This window comes from Lemur catta, chromosome 11, assembly GCF_020740605.2.
Source record: "Lemur catta isolate mLemCat1 chromosome 11, mLemCat1.pri, whole genome shotgun sequence".
NCBI lineage: Eukaryota > Metazoa > Chordata > Mammalia > Primates > Lemuridae > Lemur > Lemur catta.
In genome coordinates, this window is record NC_059138.1 from 76251005 (window position 1) to 76261332 (window position 10328).

Consider the following 10328-nt stretch of genomic DNA (forward strand, 5'->3'; position numbering starts at 1 on the left):
TAGCACATGCCTGTCCCATTATGGAGGAGGCACTCAGTAATGAGTTGCTAAATAATTGAATAGCTGAGTGAGTGAAAAGATGAATGAATGAATGGCCCCTATTGTGTAAGGCACAAAGACAGCCTTTTTGCAGTGAAGTTTCAGTTCCCTAATTCGCAAACAGCATCAGTGCAAAGAGAAGTTAAGTTACTAAGGAGAGCAGGTTCAGCATTCTGCAGGCAGGTACAGTGACTCAATTCCTGGTCGACCTGTGGGGTTTAGAGAAACCAGGGCTATATAATTTCTTTAAAATAATTTTGGGAGAGGACAGTCCTGGCCTGGTCCCTTTTGTGTTCTGGAGCTCCACCCTGTTCTGAGATAAAGACTGAAGATAGATGGCTGGCCAAATCAGGAGAAATCTCAGGGCTCTCCCGCTGTTAAATAACAACCAGAGTAGAGAGAGAGAGAGAATGTGTGGGGTGGTGTGGAGGGAGAGAGAGGTGGGGGGACTGGACCACAAAGGAAAGAATAATGCGAACTGGAGACATTTGAAAGACTGTGGGTTTTCCTTTTACTGCAATATGCTTGCTGCAGAACATATAAGGCTTGTTGATTTTTCTCTTGTAATACTTCCCTCTAATATTCTATCCTCTTCATAAATAATGTGCCAGACTCTCTATAGCTGTTGCAAATCATTTTTGACAGCAGGGAGTACTTTTCCAAGATGAGCCTGAGCCATCCTCAGGCCTGAACTCGCTCATCAGCAGTTTGCTCACACAGGCGGTCTCTGGGGCGGGCTCAGACAGGCCACCCAGCCTCTTAATTCCACTCTTGAGATGAAGGCTCATTATGTGGAGTCTGATCTATTAATAGCTCCGTGAGCAACTGTGATTTTTGTGCTTGGGCTTAGCATGAAGGCAGATAGGTTCAAAAGAAAACCATCAGTGTTATTTGTGCTCCTGGTTAATTTGCTTTCCCATTTCTGCACGGCTATCCCAACCCTTGCCCATCTCGCCAAGCCCCCTCATTGTCTGCAGATAACATAGCTCATATTTTAATTTTACAGAGAAAGTAGAAGCCACTAGGCATTGTGCCTTTTCTCCTTTTCATACCATGTATGTTTTCACCTGTCATTCTCTGATTTCCTTTTGCTTCAGAGAAAGAGAATGTATTAGTTATCTGTTGTGGTACAGAGAATCACCCCAAAACTTAGCAGCTTAAAAAGAAACAAAGATTTATTACCTTACAGTTTCTGTGAGTCAGGAATTTGGACATGGCTTAGCTGGGTGGTTCTGGCACCATCTTTCATGAGGTTGCAGCTAGATGTCAGCTGGCACTGTAGCCACCTGAGAGCTGGCCTAGGACTGAGGATCACCCTGCAAGAAGGTGCACTCACATGGCTGTTGGCAGGAGGCCTCAGTCACTCACCACATGGGCTTCCCCAAAAGGTGCTTGAATGTTCTAGTGGAATGTCAGCTGGCTTCCCCCAGACTGACTGACCCAAGAGAATGAGCATGGAAGAAGTCACGATGCCCTTTGCAACTTACCACTCAAAAGCTGAACATTGTCACTTCCACCACATCTTTTAATTACACATGAGTCATTAAGTATCACTTGCACTCAAAAGGAGGGGGATTAGGCTCTATCTTTTAAAAGAAGGAATATCAAAGAATTCGTGGACATCTTTTAAAACCACCACAGAGGGACTCCTCTTCCCTTTCAGGTTAAATTTCTCCACCTGCGAGCTTGATCCCACAGTTCCTACCATATCAGTTTTTGAAACTGAGATGTCTTCAAATGCTTGGCACTTGGGATTTGATAAAAGAAAGCCTTTTGCTTCTCTTTACATTTCATACCATGGCTCTAGTTCTTTCTCCCAGAAACTCTCCACTCTTGTGCCACAGACATCCCTGTGGACAGGTTTCCCTCCTTCCTCTCTGATGCTCAACTCAATCTTCTTCATTGGCTCCTCTTCCCGGTGACCTTCAGATGGTGGTGTAGACAGCTTGGTGGTAATTCATCTTGTTCCTTTACAAACTCCTCGGTAATATACCACAAAACCTTCCCTACCACCTCTGTGCTGATAACTCTTCATTTCTGCTCCAGACTCCACTTTTCTTTTTAATGAATTGCTTATCTCCTATGCATCCTACAAGTGCCACAAACTCTGCATGCTCCACACCTTAACTCACTACCAGACTAAACTCCTGTCTTTATTCTGTCTTTGACGTTGGCATCACCGTTGTCAAAAAGTATCTCAGACACATTTAGTTTAGTTGTTTTTTTGTTTTTGTTTTTGTTTTCAGACAGGGTCTTGCTCTGCCACCTGGGCTAGAGTGTAGTGGCATCATCATGGCTCACAGCAACCTCAAACTCCTAGGCTCAAGTGATCCTCCTGCCTCAGCCTCCCAAAGTGTTAGGATTACAGGCATGAGCCACCATGTCCCCCCTTTAGTTTAGTTTAAAGCACAGCTCATATTTATTCATATATGAGGGACATCAATCATATATACATTGTTACCAAATAAACAAGGCAGGGTTTACAGAAGGAAAAACCTCAGTAGACGGAACAAAAGGAGATGTTTTGTTTTGTCCATGGGTGTGCTGATTGGTTGAAAACTGTCAGGGGGACAATTTGGACCTGAGCAGATTGCATTATTATCAGCGAAGGCAATTTCAGTTATTCATGCAGAAATCTTGTGATTTCAGCTGTGGAGTAGGTAGTGGTATATTCACATTTGGTATCGGCTGCTGAAGTCCTTCCTGTGGTATCTATACCTTAGTTAAGCTACATCTTATTTCTGTCATTATAATTCCTCACTCCCCTCTTGTGGTCAAACTCAGATCCAAGAGGACTCAGGTTGACCACGGAGACTTTATTGTTGATGCGATATCATCCACTGGATATTGGCTTGAGATAATAGCTGATATGGTTTGGATGTTTGTCTCCTCCAAATCTCATATTGAAATTTGATCTCCAGTGTTGGAGGTGGGGTGGAGTGGGAGGTGTTTGGGTCATGGGGGCGGATCCCTCATGAATGACTTGAGCCCTCTGCATGGTAATGTGTGAGTTCTCTATTAGGTCACCAGAGAGCTGGTTGTTTAAAAAAGCCTGGCACCACCTGCTCCCTCTCTTGCTCTTTCTCTTGCCATGTGACACGCCTGCTTCCCCTTTGCCTTCTTCCTTGAGTGGAAGCTTCCTGAAGCCCTCACCAGAAGCAGATGCTGGTGCCATGCTTTTCATACAGATTGCAGAACCATGAGCCAAATAAACCTCTTTTCTTTAGAAATTAACCAGGTTCAGTTATTTCCTTTATAACAATGCAAAATGGACAAACACAGTAGCTTGCAGTAACAAACATTTAAGCAACTAGATGTCAGACAGTAGAGGAACTCAAGGAGTATGAGGACAATCATAAATATAATTTAAAAAAATTTGAACCCACTTTGTATCCAGTTTCTAGTTGGCCTAGACCTAACCAGGAGAATAGTCTAATGTCTCTTGTTATCCCTGATATTCCTTTTATTCCTTTGAGGCTTTTATAGATTTCAGGAATAGAAGCTAATGGTTGGGGGCCCAAAGTTCAGTTAAGACACACTGACATGTTAGGAGGTCTCATTAGAAAGGCCCAAAACCAGATGGCAAATCCATCAGTTGGAAAAACAGACAGTGCAGTTGTTTGAGATAGGTGAATTAAGGAGTTCTCAGAGTTTATGGGAAAGAAGACAGCCGAAGAAGGGCAAAAAGGACTATGGCAGTCTTCCACAAGGGAAAGAGTAGAAGTAAAAAAAGGAAGAAACAAATAATAAAATGTAAGTCCTAATCATGGATCTTTCTCTGAAAGTCTTGTGTAGAAACACCTCGTGTCATCTTCTCGATCTATAAATTCTTGGAGTAGCTGTCTATTTCTGGAGATGTGTGCACCTAAAGGTTATACTAACCCTCACAGTTATACCTCTCTAGTGGGACTGAATGTCCGTTTGTAGAATCCTTAACATATTTACACTGGGAATCATGAGTCTATGAGTATATACTCTAGAGTTTAAGACCAATATTTGTGATTAAAAGTATTGGCGATAACTTTTCCATGGCTGGTATCTTGGAGACTTCTCAGTATACCCAGTCTCCTGTTTCATATCATAGAAGAATGTGTCTGATGTCTGTTTTGAAGTTTAGCCTGCACTTACAGGGCATGTGGTTGTGTACGTGCTATTAGTTTTGACAATAGCTGTCAAGATTGGAACATAACAAAGCAAAGCCTACTGGAGGAGTTAATCTGAGCCTCATAGGTCTTCCTACATGACTTTTATACAGTGACAGTTTGAGGTTTTGTGGTGTACATCTCATCATAGTTAGGGCAAAGGGTAGAACGTGAGGCCAAGAAAGGTTAAGTGCTTCCAAAAATTTGGACAGTTTTGATTTTGATGATATGTTGATTAAAATATCATTAGTTTGTTTTACCTTTCTAGAACTTTAGTGAAGATATAGACAATGAAGTTTCTGTTTTATCTGAAGATTCCACATAGTTCTTTAAGTATATAGTACCTGTAAAATGAGGTTTTTCATCCAAGTGGAAAAAAAAAATCCCAAGTTTTTTTGATATCAAAGTGTTAACCTTTAGAAGAGGAAAAATTTTGTCCCAGTCGGAAAAATTGCAGTCTATTACCGGAACATTAAATCTTTGTCATTTAGGTAATAGACTACGAGCCCATTTGAAAGTGTTTCAGTGATTTTTGAAGTGCAATTCTAAGCCTTGCTTTACCTTTACAATTTTTCTGGATTTTGATATTTATAGATAAGGTAAGTTTCAGTCACCTGTTGAGCCCTGGCATAAAATTTCCCCACCCATGTTTTCGTATTTTGGACCAGTTCATTCTTAACATCTTAGATGTTTCCATGTAACAAACGTAGAAAGGTCTGGAATTGTACTTGAGCGCCACCCAGTGGTCATCTTGGGAAGCCCAACACCCAAAGCTGCGCGAGAGTTTTGGTTGTCAGATCCTTGTATTCCAGTTAGTTCTTCTGGATTGATTAAATCATATTAAGTAACTTGTCTTATAATAAAAATCATGGAAAAATCATTAAGGACTTTTTTGCAAAGTAAATGGATAGGACATTTTCCTTGAGCTCCAAAAGCATAATTTTCAGTATGTGCTCCAGTTTTAAAAATGATTTTTCTTTCAGATGATATGTCTCTAGGAAGTCATTCATTCATTTTCCATTTTTGATTCAGGTACCCGAGGAGGTTAGACATTCCATTTATTTCCATAACATGCCAAAATCTTGAACAACCCAATGGCCTATTTACTATCAGTAAATGGCTGTGAATTCTTACTTTTTTTTTTTTTTTTTTGAGATAGAGTCTCACTCTGTTGCCCCGGCTAGAGTGCCGTGGTATCAGCCTAGTTCACAGCAACCTCAAACTCTTGGGCTCAAGCGATCTTCCTGCCTCAGCCTCCCGAGTAGCTGGGACTACAGGCATGCACCACCATGCCCGGCTAATTTTTCTATATATATTTTTAACTGTCCATATAATTTCTTTCTACTTTTAGTAGAGACGAAGGGGTCTCGCTCTTGCTCAGGCTGGTCTTGAACTCCTGAGCTCAAACAATCCACCTGCCTCGGCCTCCCAGAGTGCTAGGATTACAGGCGTGAGCCACCAAGCCCGGCCTAATTCTTACATCTTTAACAGGTGGTGTGCTCTTGTGAAGAGGCGGAGAGTTCAGAAGTTATAGCTTATGCAACACAGAATGTACTTGGATTATTTTTAAGATAAGAACCATGAAAAAATATAGTACATCGGCATTGGCCAAGAGAATCCCAGTCAGTATAGGGAAGGGCTAGACTGACTTAGGTTGCAGTGGGGCTTGACAGTTGCATGGGAAGTAATGAAATAATATCAGAGGTGAAAGGCGGATGGCTCTTATGTATTGTTTTCAAGCAATAAGGTTTGGATGGTATGAGGGTGATGAGTGAGAAGCGGAGCTAGAAGCGTGCTGGCTGAGGCATTGACAAGCTTCACTGCCTCTGCTCAGCGAGAAACAAAGTGGATAAACCTATCAAAACTACACAACAGGCTGGTGATGAGTTTTTAGCTTTTGCTTCAGCACTTTTAAAGCACAACCTGCATTTTCTGTACAACTAACAGGAAGGGGTATAGCCTGGTCAGGTTGCTCAAAGTCAGGAGTTGCTATAATGTCTGCATAGGAAAGGAAAAAACATATTTAACATCTGGATCCCAAGAGAGGGGCTCTGGAACATGTGTTTTATGTAGCTCGTGTATTAATTGAGCTAAGAAAAATATGAAAGAAACAAACATGTCTACTTCTCTCTAGCATCCCCTACCAAGAGGCAAACACTGGTGTGACCCAGTAGCCATCCGAGGAGTGTCAATGCTGCAAAAGATGTTGTAAAAGTTTTGCTATTTTGTCTTTTGGAATTGAATATGGTAATTGCAAAATAGAGAAGAGTTATCAGATGAGATATGAACATAAAGATAAAAGCATAAGTAACGGGTGCCTAAAGATAAGAAAATTACTACAATCTTTGTCAGATGGACAATATTTTAAAATAAAAACAGGAACAAGCAAAAATAATTACTAAGAATCTTAACTTTTCAGAAGGGAAGAACTTTTGTTGAAAAATGATTTAAAAGCATGACAAAAGCAAAACAAAATATATTCAAAGATCAATCTTTTTCTGTGCTATCATTCATAAACTTTATTTGTTTAACTCATTGATATGCCTTTGTATGTATCCATTTAGACATACACATAAAGTTAAATGGTAAATTAATAGCTTTCAACCTAGCTTTAAAAACACTCCTTATTATATAAAATAAAACGTATGCCACATTGAACTTACAGCAACTTCCCTGAAAACCCAACAACACATATCCATCACCTTGTATAATTTATTTCTTTGCAACTATTATTTTAGTACCCATTTTCTTACAATTTTTAACCAAAGAAACTAACTTCTGTTCCCTTTTAGGCACAGAGAAAACTAGGGGGTAATTGAGCACTATCTGACACACACAAGAAACTTAGCAAACCAGGGCTCTAAAATGACACCAGCTTGTGTACCATAAGAACACACTGCATAGTCATGCTGCTTTAAGGGGCAAATAGTAACATGTAGCTAATATGAAACAAATGCATTTGTACATCACTTACTAATTTCTTACCACATATCCAGTTGCCTAAGCTAAAACCCTAATCACCCTCGATTCTCCTCTTTCCCTCACTCCTTACCTACCAGGTCTCTAAGTCCCACTAATTCTGCTTCCTCGCCACCTCTGAAACCAGCCTCTCCCTTTCCCCTGTCTTGCCCTAGTTCAGGTCCTTACCATCTGCAGCCCCTTCACTGGGTGTCCCATCCATTCACCCCATTGTTGCCAAAATTATCTTCATAAAACACAAAATGTTTGACGTTCCTCTGTTTAGCAGCCTCAGTAGACTCCATGTTACCAATCGAACAAAATCCCAATTCCTTGTTACTTTGGCACACAAGGCCCCTCCCCAGTGTCTGGCTCCTGCAGACTCTGGCAGCCACATCACCAGCACTCCCCTACCCACCTGCCGTCCCCGGGATGCTGTCACCTGGGTGCCACTTCTCTGTACTTCCCTCTGCCTGGATGCTCTCCCACTTCTCCTCTGCAAGGAAACTTCCATTGGATTCGACCTATTCTGTGGAGCCCTCCCTGACTTGCCTGTCAAAGCAAGTCACTTCCCTACCTGTGTCCCCTAAGTGGCTTGTCCTCAGTTCTGCTACCCAGCACTTGCCATGTGGTACTGCGGTTATCTGGCTGCTTCTCTCTCACCCTGAGGTCTTTGTGCCCACCAGCTCCTCTCTTCTGGTGAGGCTCAGAGAACCTGCTCAGTAGATGTTTGGTGAATGAACGTGTCCTCAGCACAGGATACCTGGATCAGCTGTTTTTTCAGGGCACGTGCCAGTGCAGCGGACCACTACAAAGACAGTTTGCAGTCTGGTGGCAGCTAAGAGAAGTAAGTGGGGACATCACAAACTGTACCACAAGCAAAGAGGCATAGGAGGATGATAAACCAAATATTGCTGGGTCGGGGTTGGGGAGAACGATCCCTACAGATGACCTGAAAAGGTGGAGAGGACTTCACAGTAGGAGCTGGGGACAGGTGACGGTAGGGAAGGGCAGCAAAATAGCTGTCTACAAGTTTGATGTCAGAAAACATCAACTGAGTTAAATAATCTTCAATGGCACTGGCTATTTCTGAAACTAAAAGTCAAGAATGATGAGAATGTTATAAAGGGGTTTGCCCTCTGGGAATTCCCACCATTTCCACAGTCGAGGGACACCAGGCCTTGAGTGGTCCTTTTGCCCTCAGGGTGGACTTCTCTTTCGACAGGGTTGTTCTCATTAAGGCTCTGAGTTGTGCCACGCTGCAGCGGCAGCTTCCCGGATGCCACCTGCTTCTTCCAGCTTTCGGCTTGGGTAGTGGTCACACCTGGAACTTCTGGGGCACCTCCCCCTCGATCTGATATCACGAGGGACACACTGGCTGAGCAGAGGGAGGTGTGAGGCTGTGAGGGCCCCACCTCCCTTTGCTGCCCCTCCCTCAGTGCTCCTAAAATGCCAGCATCACCAGACTGTCAGGGTGAAATGCTTGAAGGTGTGTCAATGAGAGGTCTAATGCACAAATGCACAAGGAGCAGACCATGCATAAAAATAGAACCCTGACCCACAATCTGCAGCCATGAGCCCAGCAAGCTAACCCACTGTCTACGGTGGCCAGCCCAGGCCACTGGTCAAACTCGTGGGAGGTCAAACCGCTATCTCTAGGAGCCGGGCTAGGAAGGCAAACAACAACCCTTGTAACAACCTGCCCCAAACAGCCAGGGCTGGGTTAATAACTAACTGCCAGCTTCCCCTGTTTTGGCCCCTGCTTCCAGCTTAGGGCCAATCAGAGAAAGCCAAATATGCCCCTAACCAATCCCACAGGGGGCCCTGCTTCTGGCTACCCTCTGCCAGCATCCCCACGCCCAAGGCCTACAGTCGGGGCAAACCTGAAGCCGTCCCTTCCTTCTGTCATGGAGTGTTCCCGCTCTTCAGCCTGCCTTTGAGTCTCTTCCAAAACACAAGCGATGGTGCCTGACTGCCTTGTGACAGCAGGCTCTCAATGTAAGCCTTTGTGTGGTCTCATTGGGGTCGTCTTCATTTATTTCCACAGTAGAAAAATTTCCTTTAAACCGAATGCCTGATATGTTCCCAGAATCAAAGGAGGAAAAATGTTAAACACTTGGTAAGAGTTTTCTCGTGGGCATAACTTGTTTTAGCCGTGCTTGAGTTTCTCAGATTTGATCCTCCTCTTCAACTCCACGGGCTGCGCTAAGGACGCAGGTAGCGGTCCCACACAGGCTGCTCTTGTCCTGGTACCTCTGCCCTGGACAGCTCAGTGGAGCTGGACGATCCACAGAAATCCCTTTCCCCGAGGGTGATTTTAGTTTAGAATCATGCCACCGAGGAGCTCCAGCAGAGGAGACCATGGGGGCCTGGGCACCCCTCCTCGCTCTCTCATGGGGCAAGGTGAAGTCACGGCCCCTCCTTTTCCCTGCAGTCTCCCAGCCCCCTGGGGACAGCTCCTGGGCAGAAGCCCCCACACACAGCTCACTTGGATGAGCAGTCCTCAGGGACAGTATAGCAGGAGCCCATGTCAACGAAGGGGAACATTTTCCTAAAGCAGCATAACTGGGGAAAAAAGTTCTCTTCCCCCCTACCCAAATCCCTCTTTCCACATAATTGGAACAAAATTCTCTTCCCGCTACCTTACCTTTTCCTGCAGTGCTCAACCCTGCCCTGGGTCTTCCTGTCCACGAGTTTGGAGTCTTTGATGTCCCTTCCAAACTGCCAAACCCTCACTCTGGCACCTTCATCGAGGACACGGCGAATCAGCAGGAGCTTGGAAAGTCGGTTTTCATTTCCAGTTCATATTCTTAGGCCTAGCTGTGCCTTCTCACCAGTCCAAACTAAGAAGAGAATGAGACTATACAGATTTCCTCTCCCTTATCCAGAGCAAACCCCTGGGGAGGAAATGGGGGTGCAGGGGGAGAGAGGAAGACGAGGGGGAGTTTTTCTACTCAAACTCATGTAGGAAGATATGATTTGAACTATTTAAACACTGCTGCTTTATAAATTTCAAAATTGTGATAAAATACACATAATATTTCCCATCTTGACTATTTCTAAGTGTGCAGCTCAGCAGTGTTAACTACATCCGTGTTGTGCAATGTGATGATCCCCCTCCAACTCCAGAACTCTTTGCATCTTACAAAACGGAAGTTCTGTGCCCATTAAATAACAACTCTGCATTCT